Source organism: Labrus bergylta, chromosome 20 (genome assembly GCF_963930695.1).
Source record: "Labrus bergylta chromosome 20, fLabBer1.1, whole genome shotgun sequence".
Taxonomy (NCBI): Eukaryota; Metazoa; Chordata; class Actinopteri; order Labriformes; family Labridae; genus Labrus; species Labrus bergylta.
The window spans coordinates 2,385,887-2,409,321 of record NC_089214.1 but is presented as its reverse complement, the minus strand read 5'-3'; the positions used below and the strand labels follow the sequence as shown (position 1 = coordinate 2,409,321).

At 43.5% G+C, this 23,435-nt stretch overlaps 1 long non-coding RNA gene across 1 annotated transcript; it reads left to right on the top strand.

Annotated features, from left to right (window-relative positions):
• The first annotated feature begins 247 nt into the window (after positions 1-247).
• LOC136177199 (uncharacterized) lies at positions 248-22,857 on the top strand. Its single transcript, XR_010664837.1, has 5 exons — positions 248-553; positions 1,287-1,360; positions 4,600-4,669; positions 20,623-20,696; positions 20,797-22,857. It is a non-coding gene; the product is annotated as an uncharacterized lncRNA (long non-coding RNA).
• Positions 22,858-23,435: the final 578 nt, after the last annotated feature.

Here is a 23,435-nt window from a genome sequence, read left to right as displayed (position 1 = left end):
CATGCTTTTTTTTTTCCCAGAGTGCAGTGCAGTCTGCAGTCAGTGACCCACATCTCAGTGCAATGAACTGCTTAACTCAGGCTGTTGTTTTATTCAGTGCGCCGTCAACAGTCGAGGGGGAGGAGGAGGAGGAGGCGCAGAGGCGGGGCTTACACTCCAACCGACCAATGGGACAAGACGCTGGATTCCGCTCCTCTTTCCCATTGGCTGCTCGCGCTGTCACTCCGCCACTTGCCTCTGTTTCCCGCGCCATTCCACGTGCACGCGCGGGGACGAACAGGCACGTAACCGCTGGGAGACTGTCTGGAGTCTGTCTGAAAATTGATAAAATTGGAGATGGAGTTTTTTTTTGCGTCTGTTTGAAGGTTTGCGCCGAAGCCGCCTGCTGGAAATGGGATTTCTTTTTTTTTTTGTATATATGGCTCACCTCCTCAAAAAACGCCTTCGCCCTGGAGACGCCGGGCTGAGCCAAAAATATGTTTTTAGATAAACGCTGTGAAAGTTTTTTTTCTCCTCTCTGCAGTCTCTCACGCAGACAGCTCTTTACGCACAGGTAGGAAACGCACACGCCGGAGTGCACACCGCTCATACCGCAGCGTTAAATATCTGTTAAATATCTGTTTTTATGAATGAAAGCCGCGCGTTTTTGCATTTAAACAGACCTGTTCCTGTCTTAACATTTAACCCATCCTGCTCTTACTGCAACAAACTGTAACTACACCATCATGTCTGCTGCTACAATGATGCGCATGTGTTTTTGTTTCCCCAATTAAGAGGATTTCAAAACAGTAGCTATCTGCGTTTCCAGTGCTTTGACCTCATTCACACTACTTCAGGAGGGCTGCGCAGGTGACGCACCTTTGCTGACGTGAGGTTGTTGATTAACCCCTACCTGTTACTCAGCAGATATACCTGAAGAAGAGGGGGGGGGGGGGTAGTAGTGTTCTGCAGACTCATCAGTTCAGCTGTAGGTTTACTTTCATGTGTCTGATTTAAATTGTGCACATGTTTCTATTCTTCTACCTTGGTGTAGGTCTCATTGCGCGGGTTGTAGGGGTTCCTTTAAATCTTCCTCCAGGTTAATATATAAACATGGGGGGGGGGGGGGAGGGGAGGGGAGGGCAGTAGGTGTTGTTGGATGTAATTAGTTTCATGTCATGTGTGTTTATGTAATCTGCTACTGGATGCTTTGAATATCTCTCACTGCCCTTTTAGACTCACCTGCTGCTAGTTAACGGCCTCTGTTCCATGTGTTTATGTGTCTCCTCTCCTTGTCCTTGTTTCAGCTCGCCCAAGGGAGCAGCCATCGAGTTCAAGAGGAGTGCACCGTCCAGGAAGCAGTCTGCACCGTCTCAGAGAGGTCAGTTGCAGACTTGCAGTATGGGCCTGGGTTCAGACAGGGGTTGTGTTTTCAGTTTTTAAAGGGTACGTGCAGCCCCCTCACTCTGACGTCTCCTCCATTAGTGCATGTCCATAGGGTCGTGTTTGTGCAGGTGTGTGTGTGCTTCAGCCTATATGTGTGTGTAGCATGTCTCAATAACAGTGTAAAAGTAAGGATACCTTCAAGAGAGAGAGATGATGTTGAGATGATAGATTCCACACTTTTGCATTTACTAAAAAATGAAGGAATCACTTCTCCCCCTTGAACGCTTCATGTTTGAATCTTTTTGCCTGACTTGCACGTGTTCTGACCACAGAACATCAAGAGTTAATGCTGCTTTTTTTCCCACACTATATTTACAAATATCACAAACACTTAATGCATTTAAAAAAAATGATATTTCCTCTGTATTGTCTGTGGTTGAGTCGGGCATATCCGATATAATCTGAGCTGCTGCTGTCTTTGCTGGATTTCAATTTCAAGCTAAACTTGTCCACAGTTTCTAGAGTTTCTTTATCCCTCTGTTTTAGATATTTGCTTCTCTTCATGCAGAAACAAAACAGTCCTAAGTATGGATTTAGCTGAGTTGTGTTTGAGGGTGCGATTGTACCTAATGGGGCTGCTGCCTCAGACCCGTCTAGACGCTTTCACCCTGTCGCTGCAGCAGTCTGCAGACAGTGCAGTCATATGATACGGGGGGGGGAGACCCTCCCTCCCTCCCTCCCTCCCTCTCAGTGTCTGCTCTCTTTTTTGGGCCAAGATGGCTGGCTATAGAAGCGTTATTGTAACCCATGACGCAGATAAGTTGATGTGAGCAGAAGAAACATCTGAAGGACGGCGGTGCATTGTAAGGTCAGCAGGCCGCAGCTGCTCGAGCTCGTCGTCCAACGAGACAGACGGCGAGCGTTCACTCCAAAAAAAAGGCTTTTCTGACATTTTATTTTCTAGTCATTGGGATGAATGTTTCACCTTTTTTTTTTTTTTTTGGTCAACACGTCCCAGAAACTCAAATCAAACAATCCAAAACTCTCAACTTGAACTTTAACCCCCGGCTCGTTGTTTCTGTGTTGCTTCCTCCTCGTTTTTGTTATGGATGCTTGGCAGCCATTTTGTCTGATTCACCACTTCGAGGGGTTCTCCCCTCAAAAAACAAATATTGTGAGCAGCCATAACGTCTCTGCATGTTATGTAAAAGCCAGCAGGGGCGCCTGGTTATGAAATATACGTCGCTGTGTGCTTTAAATCCAGGTTCATGCAGAATACACTCTGATAAATATACGTTCAGGAGATGCTTACAAACAGATTGGCGCTTCACAAGTTTTTATTTTTATGTAAGAGAGAGAGAGTTAGTCGGTGACAACTTCATGTTTTAGAGTCTTGATTCTCTTAATTACAGATGAACAATCTTCATGTTTCTGTGGTTGTTATTCTTATTCTCTCAGGATGTTCAGAAGGAGGTCAATCTCTGCGTCCCTTAAAGTGACTCAGAGCATTTTTGTTTGTGCTTCATAAATCTGTTAACTCACCAGGTAGGAAAACAGCTGACACCCCGCTCCACCTCCTTATTTCTACTCTCAGGCATGAGGGCCGGATAAACCTGTAGCTGTTTGGTTTTGTTGATCTCTGCATGTAGGAAAAGGCCGGTCACCGGGCGCTGGTTTACTTCCTGAACCCTCGACCGTACACCAGTGGATTTAAATTTTTGTAAATGATATTTATGTTTCCGGTAAGGATCGCTTTTTTGTTTGCGTCGACAGAAAGACGGAGCGAGTGGGTGAAATATGTGAAGGCCTCTTGAGGAGCAACCGAGGTGTTTGTGATGTCGTCTCATCCCAGTCAATCTTTTATTGACCCTTTTATTAAAGCAGGTCGTTAACCCTTTGAGAGGGTGAGGGTGACCCGGCCCAGAGGGCAGCAGCACACCTCATCACAAACACGCAACAGTTTACAGACTATCAGTGAAGAGAAGACAAATATATGAAAATGTGCAAAAAAGGCTCCCAGATAAAGTGTTTTGTCTTCTAAGATGGAGCCAGGTGTCGAGTCTTTGTCTGATCCCTTTTTAATTTACCCCGCGTGCACACTCTCTCTGTCTCCCACTTGTTCTTAGTTCTCAATATTAAAAACTTTCACTGAAGACTGCATCTGACTGTTTTCCTGTCTGCTGTGCAAAAACTAAAAAAAAAAATATTAAAAAAAAAAAAGGAAAGCATCTGAAATGTTCCACTGTGTGAACGAGGGAGGAGGGTCGAGTGAAGTTTGCTCTGGCTTCCCAAAGCGCCCCCGGCCTCTCTCTCTCTCTCTGACTTTACAAGTTACTTTCCCTCACTGACTCTGTGTGATGTTTATCTGTTTGCTGTATCAGTGACCGGCCCGGACAGATCTCTTCATTATCACCTACTTAGTGCATACTTGGCGTCCCTCAGACAGCTTCCTCACTCTCGTCTAATTGTTTCGCAGGGGCCTGTTGATTTGAGTTTTTTTTTTTTTTTTTTTTTTTTTACTGAAGCAAAAAATAAAAAGTAAAAAATGTCTTTGCTCGCCTTTCTTAAAAAAAAAAAAAAAAAAATCCAGATCCTGAAATAAAAAAGAAATGAGCAAAGAAGAGTCTTTCTGCTAAAACATTTCCGTAACTTAAATGTTTATCGTTTCTGATTTGTGTTTGAATTTTTCACTTTTCATACGACGCGTTATTCAAAACATGAGATGATGATTTATTTTTGTAGTCGTGACTGTAATGCAGCGTTTGCCTCTCTAAATGAAGTTTGTATAAATAAATCAACGCTTCATTCATTCATCGAAATATTCAAACAATAATTCATAGTGCTAAAGTCCTAAAAGCCAGAGACGAGGGCTGCATGTTGCCATGGTTACAAGTCCTTACACACACTGCATGGGATTGCACTCTAATTAGACGCAACATGTTTTGTTCCTGACAAACAAACAAATAAATAAATAAAAAAACATTCTGCATGACTCTTCATGTGCAGCGAAGTCGTTTTAATGATTGCATTTTAAAATGTTCCGGTGATTCTTCTCTTTGCAGCTCGAGTATTAACTCGAATATTATGACTTTTTAAAAAAACATAAAAGTTTAAACGCCGAAACAAAAAGTCTTTAAATGAAATGTTTTCCCGTCTCTCTGTCGTTTATTAATCGCGATGCATTCTGTCTAGCGACGCCATTGTCTCATGGTTGTGTTTTTGTTTTCCCTACAGGTGATCTCGTCCTGCCTCCTCTCATGACTTCACCGTGTTTCGGCTGCTTTCGGCGCGTCCTCTAAAAAAGGTAAGAAACGTGTCGGCCTGTTCGTTAAAGCACATTTGGGCTTGTTAAAAGTTAAGAGAAGAAATCTGAGGAATGCTTTCAGGAGGTGCGGTGAGAGAGGATGTGATTGCCTGAGGGAGATATTTAGTCTGCTGCTACAGAGGCTGAGCTGTGGCCTGCAACGCCAAAACTCTGCGTGATGTGATGGTGAAAAAACGGCTAATCACGCTCAACGCCGTCATCCACTCGTCTGCAGAAATCATCTTTTATTAACATACATTTGAGATCTCTTTATAAGATAATCATTGATATGGATCCGCTAACTTTGACTTGAGGCTTAGCTGGAAAATGCTGATGCAAGATGGGCTCTGCTTCTTCATGCTGCGTTGCTATTGGCTGGTAGTCTCCGCCCACAGTGTGGTCACGAGGTGTGACATCACGATGATGTCTGCAGAGAGAGCAGGCTTTTATCCGGGCTGTAATGCTGCCTGAGCTGGAATGAAAAGCTTTCTGGGTTTTTCTCTGTCTTTTGCACAAACACACAGAAATCAAAAATGTGAGTTTTTTTTTCAAAGCGTTGTTTGGCGTCCAGCAGCAGCTGCTTTTGTCTGTTTTTAAACGCCGGCTCGTTTGTTTCCCTGTACTGCGTGATGACGCAGTTTCCTTTAACACTGCTGTGGCATATTTAAAATCAAGGCCTCTGCTCGTTGGGTTTCAAGGAGACTCCTGGCAGCGTGCCAAAACATGGGTCCATTTGCCCCCCTCCCAAGAGCAACCACTGCACAGCTGTGACCCGCAGCCGCTCGCAGCATCGATAACTCAAAGCCCGCAGCGTCCATTTTAGGTTGAGGCGGTGGCGAAAGAGACGAGCTATGATGTAGAAGAAGAAATGTGAAACAATCCTGCTGGCTTTAATTTACTGTGCAGATTTTCAAAAGATAAAATAATAAACGTAAATACACTTTTTAAATTCCTCTTAAATTGTGCGAGAGTTTTTATTTCATCGTGAAATGTTTGTTTGATTTTTAGATAAATGTTGAAGGCGGTGTTTCTAAAAAGCTTCTGATCAACACACTTCATTTAACGACCGATCAACATTTAAAATCTTTAAAACGTCATAAAGCGAAATAATCGGCTTCAGAAATGAGGTTTGTGATGGAAGATTTCTGCAGGTTGTTTATAATTATTTATCAGAAAACAAACGCTGCACAGGAAGTGAGACGTTTTAATTCAACAGAAGAAGAATTAATTTTAAATGTTTGAATTTAAAAGATGTGAAATATTCCCGCGCTGGATATTATAAAAAAATATGAATTTAACCGTGTTAAAATATTTAAAAATAAAAATACAACGAAGGAATTTATTCACTCGGACGTTTTAAATATTATCAAACATTTAAGTTTCTGCGTTATCTCTCAACAGAAATTAAAAAACAAAAACCTTATGAAGCTTCAAAAAATAACAAATAAAATAAAAATCTCTAAATTCTTAAATTTTTACGTTTCGTCTGTTTTCAGCTCTTTGTCGTTAAAATAAAAATCTGTACTTTGGTCTAAAAATGTAATTTAAGTAATTCCTTTTGACTCTTTAAATAAAATAATTATCGAAGAATAAATCAATTAAAGCGAAGTCATTTCTTCACCTCGCTCCAAACGTTTCCTCTTTGAGATAAATTAAATGGATGTCGGGTGTAACAGTGCAGCAACGCGGGGACGCAGGACTTGACCTCTTGAGAGGTTTAGGTGACCTTTTAACACGGTGAGTCGTCGTCTCCGTGCGGCGCTTGCCGTGTGAAAGCCTCACTGAGCGTCCAGCTGGGCCTCTCTGTGGATGTGCACGCAGAGAACACAGAAGAAGAAGAAGAAGCTGTGTCCACGTGTTGCAGACGGGGATGCTTTAAAAAAACTAACAAAGTTTTAATTAAAGGAAGTAGATTTCTTCTGAGCTTTAAGACGATGGTCAACAACAAGAAGAAGAAGAAAAGTTAAAGTTCCAGCGCTGCACGTCGCTTTTGTTCCTGTTGTTTTCATGCAAACTGAACTGTTCCAGCAGATGTTGGTTTAAGAGTAAAGATTAAAGAGATATGTTGTTGTTGTTGTTAAACCTTAACGCTCGTGCCGATCAGTCACAGCTGAGCATCTCTCTCTTCATGAAGCACTAATATCACAACGACGACTGACTCGTTTATCGGCCGCCCTTTTTTTACACAAACTATCTTGTTCTCCGCTCAAACACGCTTTCTGAGCTATGAAATTGATCCTTCATGAACGCTCAGACAAGATCTCTGGGCCCGCAGATAGCAGACCTTTTGTTTCTCATTAACAAAAAAAGCACAAACAGTCAGCCAACTTAGCACAGATGTTTTCTGATTCTCAGGTGCAGCATGTTTTTTTTAGATCCTCCTCGGAGTTAGACGAGGGTAACCATCCTGAGATGCTCAGTTGTTTACACATGTTAGGAGGCTTGTTTTCTGCAGCCTTTTGAAAGGTAAGTGCAGGATAACTTTCTGTGATTGGCTGCAGAGTTGTAGGAATATCTGTGACAGCGAGCAGCATGTCCACTCCTAGCTCCGGCTGCGATGCATCGACAGCTTCAGCGTTACTTCCTGTTTTTTTAAATTTTTTATTATTTGACTGTAATTCCACCGCTGACCTTTCAATGGAGCGAGCTCGTCGTCCATTACACCCTCTTAGAACGATACAAAGAAGGCTGTAGGCCTGGGTGACCAGCGTTTGACTGCAGAGCGAGGAGGCCACACGCCTGCTTACACTCGAGCTGCAGCCGCCTGAACGTCTACTTCACTTTCTGGAAAAGAAACTTTTGGCTTCTGAGATGATGAACTTCTACTGTTTTTACTTCCCTCCTTAATCCTGAGCACATAGCGCTGGATGGAGGCCTGCAGGGTCCAGACAGAAGTCCAGTTGAAGTGGCTCATTCTTTTAAAAGAACAGTTATAAACACTTCAGGGCTTCGTTAAGATTATTTCGGCGAGCCGAGACGTTGTTGCTCTCGTTGAGCGCGGGGTCAGTTCTGTCTCAGCTGACGGATACAGAGCAAAAACTTTGTTGAGCTTTAATATGTGAAGAAACTCTAAGTCCTCCATAAAGAGCTGGACCCGTAGTGGGTCATTATAGTCTCGGGCGCTGCCGCCATTAAAAAAAACAACAAAACAAACAATCAACATCGTTATGAAAATAATGAACGTTATGACATAATGTCTGAGAGAGTGAGTAACCATGGTGACCGTCTGTCTGTCAATCAACGATGTCCCAAAATGACTTAGGTTGCATCTGAGATTAAAGGGGGTGGCCCCTCATGTTGTCCCTCATGTGGTTCCTCATGTGGTCCCTCATCTGGTCCCTCATGTGGTCCCTCATGTGGTCCCTCATGTGGCCCCTCATGTGGTGCCTTATCTGGCCCCTCGTGGCCTCTCATGTGGTCCCTCATGTAGTCCCTCATCTGGTCCCTCATCTGGTCCCTCATGTGGTCCCTCATCTGGTCCCTCATCTGGTCCCTCACGTGGTCCCTCACATGGTCCCTCATGTGGTCCTTCATGTGGTCCCTCACGTGGTCCCTCACGTGGTCCCTCACGTGGTCCCTCATGTGGTCCCTCACGTGGTCCCTCACGTGGTCCCTCATGTGGTCCCTCACGTGGTCCCTCATGTGGTCCCTCACGTGGTCCCTCACGTGGTCCCTCATGTGGTCCCTCACGTGGTCCCTCATGTGGTCCCTCAAACAGACGGGTTCCTGTCCTGACCATCAGATCATGGATGTATTAAAAACACATTTCAAAGCTTTGATTACTTATTGTAAAAAAAAAGAAGGTAGGAATTCTTTTGCATCCATTCAGTTGAGGGTGCAGAAATTTAAAACGAGGGTCCAATGCGTCCTTTTGCCCCCTCCTCAGAACCGGGTGTGGTCCCGCCTCCTCTATAGAATAAAGAGCCTACTCTGATTTTTTTGGGTTCGGGTTCCGTTGAGAGGAGAGAGAGAGGGGGCGACATGCAGCAAAGGGCCGAGGCCGGATTCAAACCCACGGCCGCTGCAACGACGAATATACCCGCTGAACACGGGGCTCTAAGTCCGACCGAGTTTTTGATATCTTAAAGTTATATTATGAATGTAGAAAAATGAAAATACTCGAGGTATCTGGTACTATTTCAACTTATTTTTATGCTTTTTAAAAAAGCGTTCACTCTGTTATTTTAACTGTTTCCAACCAATCAGAGAGGATGTGATGGTGATGTCATCAGGCAGGTAAAGGTGCTGAAGTCTCATAATGAAGACAACAACACGATGATGATGATGATGATGATGAAGAGGATTAAAACTAATCTCAGGCGTTGGTTTAATGAGGCTTTAATTTGATTCAGTCATCTTCTTGTATTTCTCATTTTGGATAAATTAAGGCTCTAAAATAATTTCAGTAATTAGGACGTGAGGACTTCAGACTGATGGAGACACAACACCTCTCAAGCCTGTGATTTAGAAACGATTCAAAAAGCAGAAAATGGCGTCATTCTTCACTTTGACCTTTGACCCCGCTCTGACTTGGCATCCCTGCCATCTTATTGGTCAGTGACATTTAGTAAATATTGAAGATGAGCACGTTTGTGTGATTTGTTTGTACACATTTGAATCTGTAATGATTCAATACAGTGGATCTAACTTTAGTGAAACAGACGATATAATAAATGCTAATCTGAAAATCGGGCTGAATGAATAATAATTTCAGTATTTTATTTTATTTAACAATAAAAAAAAAACTTGAATGAAAGTGGAACAAAATGCATGATCTTAAATTTCAAATTAAACTCAAGATACGATCAAGCAGCAACCTCCAGTGTTGAGAAATGAATCCGATGCTGAAATGCAAAATCCTGCAGTTTATCGAGTGTCCACTAGAGGCTGGCTGCAGAAGCACAGGAAGTCACATACACACCCATTCTAAACGGCCTGTTTTTACAGCAGAGATGAACATGTTTACAGCCTGGTTCAAAAAACCAAATAGGTGTGATTAGCTCATGTCTGGATGGACACACACTGTACGGGGGGTGAATGTTTTGATGACTCATCAGTTTTGATTTGATGAAGGATAAGAGTTATTCACAATAAGGCGTGTAGCTGACCTGATTGACAGGTGGGCGCGGTGTAACGGTTTGTCAGGAGGTTTAAAACCCGCCTCAGCTCCAGCTCTCAGCCTGTCGTTAGGTTGACTGAAAGTTAGACTGAGACAGCATTTCCAGCATGGAGACCGCCATCGATGGGACGCCAGCGCCTCCTGCAGGAACAGACGGGGGACGAAAAATTTGTTTGGGACTTAAAAAAACAAAAAGGCACATACCAATGCAAAACAACACAACATGAAAATCTCAAAACTCAAAATCTGCAGAAAACACAGCATGAGAGATCAGATTATAGGAAGACCATGAAGCCCTCACAGTCTCACCAAACATCAAGAGTTTTGATTGAAGAGTTTATAAAGTGAAAGAGAAATCCTCTGTGGTCTTTAATAAATACTGACCACCTCCTACTTCCCCATCAGACGATTCACTTTCTGTATAAATGAGAGTCTTAGTCGAGGAGTTTGAAGGTAAAACAGTCTTCTCAGTTCCCCCATGTTCACGAGCTTGACTGAAACTTTTCTCCTGAAGTTGATTAGGTGAGTCTTGCGGAGGGGTGTGCATGCATTTTTCCCTAATTGGGGCTCACGCTTACACACCTGGAGTACCTGCTTTCTCTTTGCCATTTGACCTTTTTGTGAAGACAACAAGGCAGGAGTTTGAGCTCGTCAAGCCCGCCGCTACATCACAGCGAGGGGAAAGCGGCTGCACCATGACTAATTAGTAAATCTCACTCCTCTCTCTAAGGTGAAAAAAAAAAAAAGATTTCCTTTGCAGGGAGGTTGGGGGGCTGATTGAGTAAATACCCACCTGCACATAGTTGCAGTAACCTAATAAGTCTCGGCGGACTTTGAAAGTGAATATTTCATTTTCCACTGATCTCTAACGGCTTTCCCCCGCACGTCTCGTACTCCACTCTCCATAAGCCGTGTAAGAACGGCCGAGGGGAAACTCAGACTGCAGGGTCTCTTTCCTGTCACACAATGGTGCAGAAAAGGTCAGGCCCTAATGAAGTCGGGGGTGTGACCCCAAGTATTCAGTGACTTTGCATGGGCCCCCTGTCCTAGCGCTGCGACCATGCCGGTTAATCCCTTTTTGATCCTAATTGATAGGCATTAACATGATCCTTATCCAGGAGCTGTGTTTTGTCTTCCACGACCCTCCTCTCTGGGTGTCGGTGACACAAAGTGTGAAAGCGTTAAACCAAATGTGAAATTGATATTTTTCATGTTTGTGTGCCGTGTATCTAAACACGCACACACAGACGGTCTCGGCACTCGCTGTTTGCCCTCCGAGGCTCTTAACAGGACTTAGCACATGACCTCTAGAATCCCACTGTGATGTGAATGGAACCAGCCCATTCCCACTTCTCCTTTCATCCTCATCGCTCGCTGATCAATGCTCTAACTGTGAACTAATTACCCTCTTTAAATGTTTGCACCGACTTAAGTCAGAGCACTCATCACTGTTTTTATTTTTTTTGTGGCATTGTTTCTGAAGTGGAGTTTTTTTTTCTCCCCTGCTGAATCAAAGTGTTTGTTGTCAATTCCTCGTTTCTGCACTGCGATCACTATTAGTTGCAAGTGTTAACGAGGGCTGCACGATTCTTAATCATCACGATCTTTCTCTCAAACGATTCTTGTTTTTTCAGCTACAAATGTCTTGCAATCAGATTTAAAAAAAAAAAACAGAGCTGTCGAGGGCTTTCAACTGTGGTGGCTGGGTGCAAACCAAAAAACAAAAACAAAGTGTGAAACTTTTTACAAAGCTCGAGACAAATTTACATTTTAGACCAAAATTGTAAGATGCAAAAACAATTTCCCAAAGCTTGAAACTAATTTACAAATCTCTAATCTCGCCAGAGAGGGAATGTACCAAATAATAATAATAATAATAATAAGACTTTATTTGTAGAGCACATTACGGAAGCAATTTAAAAAGGCAATCACATAAATTCAGACGTATAAAACCAAAGTTAAATGAAGGTAAAAAAAAAAATGAAGACAGGAGAGTTAAAATCTGCAATCTGAAAGTGGCAGATTGTTCCAGAGTCCCTGAAAAAGCCCGATCCCCCTTTGACCTCGACCTTGACTCGGTCCGCAGTGAACAGGCCGAAGGTGGCTGATCTCAGACGACTGCTTGGGCAGTAAGGAGTTACGAGCTTATTTAGATATAAACGGCGGTAAGTGACCCAGTGGCCAGTCAGGTGGCGTTATCGTTCTCAGGTGGGTTCAACAAAACATCATCCCGTCCATGTACACGCCACACAGTCTACACACTACCTGTTGAAATGTCAATGGCAGATTTGAATGGGAAAATTAAGAAAGTTAGCAGTCACTGTTGAGCTCTGTTGTATGTCCTGTCGTTGCTCCATACCATATATGGTCATGGCAAGCTGTATATAAATAAATGAAATGAGAAGTGCAAACCTTTTTTGTTCCACATTTTGAGTGTAAGCTAATCGATGTATGCTTTTGTTATCTCTATATGACGAGCCTTTTTCAGGGAGAATGTCCTTCTGTTGTTTTAATAAAGTGGTTCCCAAAGGGGGGATCGGGGTCCTCCTGGGGGTCGCGAGTCACGAAGAAGGGGTCGCAAGATGCCGTCCAAAAACTTTTTATATTTTTTTTAACTCATTGTTATAACAATTAATACAAAAAAGTAGTTTTATTACAAATGAAATCATGTTAATAAGTGAAATGAAAATGGTTATACAGGGGTGGTCGATAGCCTCGTGGTCAGTGCACACACCCCACGTATGGACCCTCCAAGCGGGGGTCGTTTCCTGCTCTCTCTCTGTCCCTGAGCTCCAACCCTAACCACTGTCCTGTCTCTAAAATAAAGGGAATAAAAGCCTGAAAATGATGGGGGTGACATGCAGCAAAGGTCAGAGGTCGGTTTTGAACCCACGACCGCTGCGACGAGGACTACTGTTTTTTTTTTTTAAACGGCTCCTTTAGTCTTTCTGCTGATACATGCAGGGACGTCAGGGCTGCTGCAGGGCAGCTGGTAAAACCCAGTAAAATCCTGGAGCTCGCTACCCAATCACAGGAAACTTACTGCGAACTTCACCACCTTTAAGAGAGCCACCAACGCCTGGTTAGTTCAGCAACAGACCTGTACTCATGTTTCATGCTTTGTAGCTACATCACGTTGTATCTCACCGGCCCGACTGATGTGGGATTTTTGGGGCCGATGCCGATATATGGGAGGGAAAAAAATCAGATACTAATATATCGGCCGATATCCGTTTTTAGATCTATGTTCGATTCGATCTGTAGAGATGGATATAGATATTCACATTTATTGCGTTGATACCTCAGTTTTCAAACACTTGTGGAAAAGATTTAAACAAAGACAAGATGGTCACTCGACTGGAAAGTAACTGAGCATGTCCGTGAATCACCGCTCGACACTCTGCAGAGTGATGACGCTTGTTGTAATCCATATAGCGCCTCCTGCTGTTGACAGAGAACTGTTAGTGTAATACAATGAAACTCAAATTAAATGCTGTTTGACTGGTGAATAAATCTATCCGTGCATATCTGTGATAAAATTACTGGATGCCGATAGTCACTTGATATGCTAATATCGGCCGAGTGTTGAAAAATTAGCATCCGCCACAAACACTCTGATAGTTTCATTGTGTGGCAGTTTTCAGTTTGTCTTTGTATTTCTATCGGTCCCTTTAAAATAAAACACACAAATAAAAAAAAAACATCAATCATGCTTGATTTCTCAAAGAAAAAAATTATTTATATGGACAACATATGTGCAAACCCCCCCTCCCCGTCCCCTCACTCTCTATTCTCAAACCTGCACAATTAACAGAGGCATATCTCGCCATTGTGCTCAGCAGCGTGCAACAGCCCACTTTAGCTGCAAAATGCCAGGTGTCGTGTTGGTTCTTGTTCGTTTCACACGGCGACTCTGCGTCCCTCCCAGGAACGCAGCTCTCAGGTCTCCGTAGGATTGGATGTTATTTCCAGTTTGTTTGTCGCAACTGAATAATGAGTCTCTCTATAAGGCCTGATGACATTATTTGGAGAAAACACTCTCATTATGCAGCTAAGAAACTACAGATTGGGACTGTGCTTGTGCACTTCACTTGACTGGCACCACCTGCCCTCTATATGTCACGCTCGCTTCACTCATCCTGCAGTTTGTGAAGCCTGAGCCGGTGTGTGTGTGCAAACCCCCCCCCCCCCCCAGCAGACTCAGGGACCCAGCGGAGGGTTGGACTTAATAATGCTTTTGTTTACATTTTGAAGTAGAGGACTTTCCAGTTTTGAGAGTTTGGTGGACGAGGGACTCGGTGATTGTAACAGGAGAACTCCCCTCAGTGTTGATGTTTCACAGAAGAAGAAGACGAGTTTTGGAAGTCAGAGCGTTGGAGAGAGAGAGAGAGAGCATGGAAAACACTCGATTGATTTCCAGGCGTGTTGTAGTACATGCAGGACCACTGGACAGTATCCGTCAGATGTGGCTCAACCTGCAGGTGGAAGGGCTTTTGGCTTCCTGCATTTCTTCTCAAATGTTTTAGGAATCAACATTTGGCAGGGGAGGAGGAGGAGGAGGAGGAGGAGGAGGTGGAGGAGGTGGAGGAGGTGGTGTAACTTGTGTGTAGCAACTGTACGAGGAGGGTTGCTTCAGCTCTTGTGTATCTTGGTCCTCTGTTTTTTTTATTTTTATTAAGCACTACCTGTTTGAAAAAACAAAGTGAATTTCATAAATATAAAACACTTTTCTTAAACTTTTTCTTTAAGGTCGTCCAAACTCAGAAAAGCTGTTTTTCCCCTTTAAGCATCCTTTCACTGGTGAAGGGAGATCAAATTTATTTAAGTGGTGTGCGTCAGACTCCCACACATGTAAATCAGTATTTAACCTTCTTTGTATAATTCACCAGGAGATCGCCATCTTGCAGCATTTTAGCTCTCAGCCCTGGTATCTTCTGTTCTCTTCGGGTATACGCAGGGCCGTGTGCAGACTTTTTTCATTGGGGTGGCCCAACCGGGGCTCTGAATTATGCAGTGTGAGTGGCCTGAAGTGTGGAGTGCACAAAAACACACAATTCTACAATGAATATATCAGATGCTTTCATCCGAAGCGATGAACATCAGCGAGTGAGAACACAAACAATGAGAGAGAGAGGAGACAACCAGGAAGTGCAAACAAACAGATTTAAGTCTGATCAGACACACGGGTGCTGACAGGAAGTGACCAGAGGTGCTGACAGGAAGTGACCAGAGGTGCTGACAGGAAGTGACCAGAGGCAGAACACAACATCAAGTACAAACAAAATAAAATCTGCTTCATTGATATGAAAACTACAAGCAGCCTCTGCAAAAAACAGACCTCATGGTTGGTTTTCACACAAGTCCTGCCTCTGACAGGGCAAAAGCCAATCGCAGTTTAGCACTTTTAGGATGACACCTGGGGCGGCAATTCAGATTTCTAGGGGGGCCCAGGTCACCCCTCTGGTGGGGGCCTTGTAGGAAATCCAAAGAAGTCATTTGAATTTCCTGCGCAGAATGGCCGCATGTTAAACCACTTCCTGTGATGTACATGACATCTCAGAAAGTGGTTTGTTTTTATAAGCCATTGATTGTTGTTGTTGGCAAACACACTGACTTCTCAGGCAGCTGCTGTAAAAGTCTGATATCAGGGGAAGGCCAATCAGATTTCTAGAGGGGCCCATGCCATGGGGAACTTGTCCTCTTATTTTGGATTTGAGATTTTTGTAACTAAAACAGCAGACGGACAGATTACACATCACCCGCTGCGGTTTATTCTCTCCTCATCGTTCCTAAATTAAGTTCTTCTCCATGACATGACATATAGTTTAAAAAAAACAAAAAACAAGATGTACAATATTTATAGGATGTTGCTGAACCACAACGAGGATGAGAGGAGCGTGTTGTCATGTTGCAGTCGACTGTAATCCCCCCACTTGTCCACATTTAGCTGTCAAGAAGCAAACCAGCAGACTGTCCGTTTTTTATTCAGCCTGTTGATTTGTGCAATATACCGTAAAACGTCTATTAATAGCCCGGACCTCAGCCTCTTTAAAATGAACCGACCTTTATTTTGGCAAAGATGGGAAAGACGATGACATCGTTCTGCAAGAAGATTTAACTTCACAAAATTAGGATGGAAACAAATTCAATGAATAATGTTTTTGTTTTGTCGGACGGCGCTGTAAAAATTTTGCAATCAGCAGAACACATTTACAAGTCCCCAAACGACAGAATCTCAACAGAACCAAAATACCAGAAGTGACCCGGAAGTGTGTGTGACACATTTCCCACTCATTCAGCGCTCACTTGATCACTTCCGGGTCACTTTGGTAAAATTCCCTTTTGGGGGTCGTTTGTCTCAGCGCTCGTTTCACACTTTGTACGTTTGGTTTGCACTTCCCAGCCACCGTAACTTTAACTGCTTAGATGTGAATCCTTTTATCATGTGACCTTTTCTTCTTCTGTCCTTGAATTTCACTTTTATTTATTTTTTTATTTATTGAAACAGGAAGTGAAAACTGGCCTCCGTTTGATTTGATGACGTAAAAAAATGAAGCGATAGATTAAAAATTCTGACCTGTAGCAAACCCAATTTTTTTTGAAGGTAAGCGCTTCACTTCAGTGCTCATTTATTTAACACCATGCATAATCAACTAGAGCTGAGCACACTGTCTATTTAACTCTAAGAAGGCGGTATTAAAATAACATGAATCAGCTCTTAAATCTGTTTCTATAACTCAAAGCTCCTTCATCAGGTGCATGGATTTACCTTGGATATTAGGGGTGTTTTAACTCTACTAAACAATAGATCAATTTATTCTGTTTTTTAAATCCTGCACCCGTAGGATGACAGATCTATCTTAAACCTTAGATTTAAAGCTGAATTCTGTGCTGTAGATGGTTTTATGTACAGGAGGTTTAAAGGTGTGACAGGAAGTTCATAGTCCAAACATCTCTGACCTGATTGGTGGAGCTGAACATTCATTGGATCCCCTTTTGAGGTTTTCACACTCTTTTATTTTAAGAAAGGAGTGAAGTCCTTGGTCACGCTGACCTTTGGGATGTGAAGCTGCTCGAGTTACTTCCTGTGTGCAGAATATTTTTTCCAGAGCTGAATTCAGATTTCAGGCGTTGTTAGTTTTCACAACAAAAGCTGCTCGTCCCAGCTGGGCGTGCATGCCGCTCAATCCTTCTCCACGCCGCACGTTCACCTGCCTCCTGACAAAACCATTTCCAGATCAAGGGCGCCATCACCTTTGCCACTAATGAGGTTTGTTTATTTAGCAACAATTTCCTCGTGGACTGCGAGTAGAAAAAACGAGCCATGCATAGCAGAGAGCGTGTGATTAATCAGTGAACTCCCAAATCCCTGATTTTCTACATTTTAGTGACAAAAAAAAGCGATGCAGCTCAAGTGAAAGGCGGACATGTTGGAAAGCGTTCATGGCGGCCAAACAAAATGTTAAAACCAAAAGAAGGATCTTTAAAAAGGCGCCGGGCGAGTCTTAGCACATTTAGATTTACGACTTCCTGTTCATCATCGTTCCGGTTTTTAGTCACTTTATTACAAAACATCAAGCAAAGACCAACAATGATGTTCTGCTTTAACTCTGCACGTGATTGGTTGTTTGTGTGGTTACTCGCAAACCGGAGACGATGGCGTTGAAAATATCAAAACAAGCATGGAGGTCTGCACCATTTCATTGGGTCGTTCCAAAGCCAGAATGGATGACCCCAAACGACAGCTACAAACAAAGCTATAAAAAAAATGACGCCATGATGGTAACGCTGACATGCATCTTTGGCAAAGTGGCGCCGAATGAAACCCGTGCTGGGAATAAGGCGTATGGGACGTATGACGTGCGTTCTCCATAAAGTTGCACATAACGTTCATTGGCGCCAACTTTCTCAGCTACTGATTGAGTTTGTAATGTGATCACATGACGTCTTATCTTCTGCGTCGTCTCCCTCGCCTGCTGCGTGGTCGTGTAGCGGTTTAAACGGATGGAGAAGCCTCTAGGCGTTGATATTTAGCGCTCCATAATGATGTATGTGTGGCACAGCATGGATTCCATTTCTGGTTAAATCTGTCAATAGTTTGCGGACCTGCTCGGCGGCGCCCCACGCACACGGCTTTATTTGCTGATTTTAGATTGGTGGGTTCCAATCTCAGCGTAAACGTGGCGAGGCTTTACTGTATGTTTGCTTATCTGTCCCGTCTATTCAAACAGCGGCCCTTTCATTTAAAGGCTGGGTGCTTATTTCTTCTCCCTCTTTTTTTTTTTTTTCTTCCTGGGACCTTTTCTGTTATTTTGGGACCAGATGGCGAGGGGCACGGAAGCGCCTCTTTTGTCCCGGGCGCCCCCAGTGAAAGGAGGCCGTCCTCCCTTAATGTAATCAGCGGCACCGGAAGGGTCCATTTTTAGGCTGTGAAAGAAGACAATCGGGGTCTGGACACGTCTAGATTACAGAAGACGCAGAGTTCATCTCCCGACCCCCCCCCCGCCCCCCCCTGACCACAGCCCCCTGACATGGAGGATCCTCGGCTTTGATCAGCGGAGGGTGGAGGTGCTGATCCGACCTCACAGGGGCCAGAGGCCACCCTCCTCCCTGCCCTGTTTACTCTGCACTTGGCTGCTGCTGACACCTCCTTCCGGAAAGAACCAGGGGGTGTTGGGTTGGTTTGGGCATGTGGATGTTGGGGGGGCGTTGGGGGGGGGGGGATACCATGACCTGTCTAGACACCGTTACTTGTTGCCCTGGTGTTGCCAAGGGGACATAATGAACTTTGACCCCAAATGTAGTTGGTTAGAATCCACTCAGGTCATCCAAGGAAGTCATTTTTTTAATTTTAAGGACTGGGGGGGGGGGGGGGGGGTGAGGAGGAAAATGAGGCGGGGGGTACGGATGTGTCCCACATCGTACACAATCTTCTTTGAGGGGACACGAGCAACATTCTTGTTTTTTAATTCACCAAATTGTGTTTGACGTTTTTCCGTCCGCTTGCAGGACATCAGGACGATTAGAGAGAGAGAGAGAACTTCTTTTAGACTCGGCCGACGTCTGATCCAATGACCACACTTCTTTAAGGACTGTTTTTTTATTTTATTATCTGTGACATACTGACAGGAAGCCTGCTGGTCCATACATTTTTCCAGCGTTCACATATTGAGGAGAATTGTTTCTTGTGTGCAGTAAGTCATTCTTTTCTTTTGGTAATTGTTACATTCAACAAATCATGATGCATTCATGGTCTACGTGTTTCCTGACATCCCTCCCCCGTCCTGAGCTTTATATGAAATGTAGCTGAGCGTTCTTTAATGCGTCACCTCAGTGAACCAAAGACGGGAATTCAACCTTGAGCTTTAATTCTGTTGTTTTGATTTCGATCTCAGTTTTTTGTTCGATTGCAAACACGTCTGTGCAGCTCTCGTGTTCCCGCTTTGAGCATTTTTAACGTCTGATTTTTAAATTTCAGCTTTTTAAAATATAAATGCAAGCTCAACGACTTCAATACAAAATTTAAATATGATATGTACGCTGACAGTTTTGTATCTTTTTGTAATATCTTTAAATTTAGTGTTTTCAATTTAAAACATCCATGATGTCATAATTTCTACCTCTTTATTTTTTAAAGTCTTTGCAGATAATCAGGATGATTTCTGTCTCTGCTCATTTCCAAAATGTCTGAACAACATGCTGCGTGTGTGTATTCTCCAGGAATGTTTCAGCGTGCGTGTTGTTGGCGTGCTCGTTGGCGTTATTCTTATTTGTTCGTAACTCGTAACCTCCATACCTAGCCTGTCTCTGGGTTTTTGGCCTGAACCACAACACGGCCCAATGCACGAGTTGGCCTTTGATGCTGAGGCTGCTCCTCGGGAGTGGGTGTAGTGATTTCACCATCATGGCCGCCGCTACCCAACACCCCGCCCTCTTGACTTGCCAATCAGGAAGAGTTAAAATGGCAGCATGCAGCAGAATGAGTGAGAGAGGGAGGAAGAGGGAGACAGAGAGAGAGACGCCCACTCCTGTGAGCTAAGGCACGGTCGACTGAGCCGCATCTCGCCTTGTGTGCCAACTCCAAGCCAGATTATTCTTTTTTCTTTCTTTTTTGGTGTTTTTGTCTGTCTGAGAACAACGTGTCATATGAGAAGCTCTAGATGGAGCTGTGCATGGAGAGCAAAGGGTTAACGGTTTAACTGTAAAGTGCACAGTAACGTTCTGTTTGCACGTTCAGATCCAGAACTACGGCTGTCATGTGAATAATTAAGATAAAAAAACAGAAATCGAAGCGAAGCAGAATATTAATCGTACAAATTTAACCAAGCAGACAATAAAAAGTGAAAAATAACCTTTTTCATATCATGCAACGTGACCCTTAGTGCACTATAATCCACGTTTCTTACGCTACATCTCGCTGTGTTTGGCGAGCTGCCATTTTATTTTCCATATTTTGGCTTGTAGTGTTGCATGATGGGAACAGGGCACTCTCTGATTATCACAGACTGCTCCTCTCTGTCGGATGTAACATAATAATAATCAACAGAACATTTCCTGTAACGTTTGGCCTCAGCATCGTTTGTATTCTGACGGGGTTCTGTCTTCATTTTGAATGTACAAAGATCAAAGTGCTCGGTGACCATCGGACGCCGTTTCCCTCTTTGTCAAACAGCTCTAATGCACGCATTATTATGTCATTTAACTATCGCACCGATTAAAGGCCGCACGCTGCACCGATGAGCCGCAGACTTGTCAATGGATCACAGAGCGCACATTCAGTGAACTTAAGTCTGAAATTAAGTGTTACACCCGTTCATTTTTTAAATCCTCACAGGTCCGCCTTCTGCTTCATAACGACTCCATCGCAGGGCCGTCCACATCCAAACTGCAGGGAGGAGAATTTTTCAGGTAAATGTCCAAATCGTCTATTTTTAGCTCTGAATGACACTTTATTATTGGCTCGTGGTGTGAATGTGTATTTTTCTTCTTCTCTTCTCCCCCTCCACAGTGAGCCGCTGGTGAAACTAGGAAGGAAGATGTCATGCTAAGGATGGTTGTTTTCTTTTTTTTTTTGGGGTGATGATGTTGCTGCTGTTGATGCAGCATCGAGCTCTCACTTTGTGCCTCTGTCAGCTATGATGCGTAACCACAGAGTGAGTGACAGGCCGGTCCCCGGGGAGAGCAAGGGGGCCTGAGGTGAGTCAGATGTCTCCTTGACCCTGTCGAGCTGTGTCAGCAAGCAACACCAACTCGGTGAGAAAAGCCAGAAATGGCATGACTGTACGTTGTACATCTTAATTTAGTAAGTAGAAGAAGAACTAAACGGCCCCTTCAGCTCGGCTATCTGTGCACAAACACTCCCTCCATGCATTAAACTGCAGCCCTGCACATTACCACTCATACCTCTCCTGTATTTGTTTTAACTACAAAGTACAGAAAGTTTGACTTCTTCTCTCATATTATCGGTAAACCTGTCTCGACCATGAACAGGCTTCAGATACATTTTGAACAGTCTGCACATCAGGGAGCAACAGATCCAGAATTAAACTCCCAGATTTCCAGGTTCAATCTTTGAGAGAAGGACGTCGGAGGGATGAAATATTTCTGTGGAGTCAGAAGTTGCATTTAAGCTTGGTTCATTATGAAGGTTTTTTCTCCACTTCATACATATCTTAGCCTGATTTTTAACGATTTCATAGATTTCCCCGAGCAGGTTAAAGTCTGCAAACTTTTCATTGATTTAAAGTTTATTTACCAAGAAGCCTGAAGAAGAAATTAAATCAAAACCTTTGTGAGGATTAAGATTCTTTTCCTGTTAGATGTTCAAAAACTTACAATACTTAAAAGGTGATCTAATATTCAGCCGTTCTCACATCTGAAAATATCTAGACCACTTCAGGAGGACTTCTCCAGAGATCCTCCTGATCTGTTCACACATGCACCTCACAGCAGGAGGTCAGACAGGAGGGGGCGGGGTCTCCTGAGGTAAGACATGAGATAAAATAAACAACAAGGAAGTAGCAGACGAAGCAACAGAGTCCGCTATACGACGCTATAATGAGAATGTTTGTCTTTCTATCCATGCTCAACTGAACTAAAGAGAGGAGAAGAACATCCTGGAGAACAGGAAACATGCAGCAGCAGGTTGATTAGAGCACGGAGATGGTAGAGGCGGCGTGCAGACAGTCTATGGTCGTGCAGCGATCACAGGGAATAAAGGTCACCCCCCCCTCCCACTGGCCCCTCCCACTGGCTCCAGGTGAATTCTCCTGATTATATCCTGCTGTGTTCTCTCTGACTTTGTGCAGAATAAACACGAGGAGGCTGGAGGAGAAACTTCAGGTGAAGAGAGAAACATTCAGCTGTTTGTGTTCACACATGACGCTCAGACTGAGTGTTTCTGCAGGTGTGAAATCACTTTTAGAGTGTTTTGTGATCGGCCTGAGAAACATTTAGAAGAAAGTTATCCTCTCATCGGCCTCGCTTCTTTAAACGTCTTTAAATGGTTTTTATTTTAAAAAAACTGTCTCCGATCCAAACGATAAAGTAACAGTGGGTCAAAAGTAACTCAAGTTTCTTCCTTTCGTCTCGTTTTTTGATTTGCCATACATGACTCTGACTACTCGGAGAAGAAGGCGTTCTAATGTTCCACAAACTTTAATCACTCGTCCTTTAATTACATTAACAGTGCTGAAACAAGAATTTGAGTCAGTGGTTCGTTGAACAGAAAACCTGACTTTCTAATAATCCGGGAGTCGAGAAGGAGAAGTGGTGAAGTGAGCGTCGTCTTCTTTTCTGTTTTTTAAATCATCATAACAAAACTATGGGAGCGTTCGGACTGCGCATCGGACCAAACGAAGCGGTTTGAGGCCGTCCCGTTCCCTCGCGCTCTGACGGCCGTGTTCGTCTTCATGTTCTGTTCACTGCGACTTTAAAACAAACGGACCAATAAAACACAACAGACTTCACTATCAGATCACGTTGTTTGAAAATGAATGTAATAAAAACATGTTGGACCCCCTCCCCCCCTTTGTTTAAAATAAAACTCTTTGACTAAATCAAATCCAAAGTAAGCGTTGTGTTTTTTTTTCAGTTTCAGGACTTTGTTGTGATCTGTTGCCATAGTAACAGAAGTGTTTTCACACACAGCCTGCAACACAAACTACTGAAAGCAGATTCAACAAATGTTTCCTAACTTGTTCCCTCGTTTTCTTCCTCCAGTTTGTAGGAAAGCTCTCTATTTTTTTTTTTCCAAAGGCCCCGTCCTCGTCTCGGTTTCTGTAGAAGAAGTTCTGTGGGTCAAAGCGTGCTGTAAACAACTCACCAGGAGTGAAATGTTTTTATTCTTCCCCTCGTCCTTTCACTCCTGAACCCACACTCTGCAGCTACATGGGGACAAAAAGAGGACAAGAACACTTGTTTTTCCTGAATTTCGTTAAGTGAACAAAAAGGGAATCTTCTCAGAAAAGTCTTGCATCTCATTTTATTTTTTTTCTCTTTTCCAAGGGAGGTAACTCAAACACGGTGTGTGAAATGAGAGTTGCCTGGGTGTGACTTCTCCAGAAAGCATCCGCTCGCTATTGTCTGCCTAGTCAACTTCTGCAGGCCCCAGCGCCCTGACTTCCATACATGAGAGATCAAGGGTTA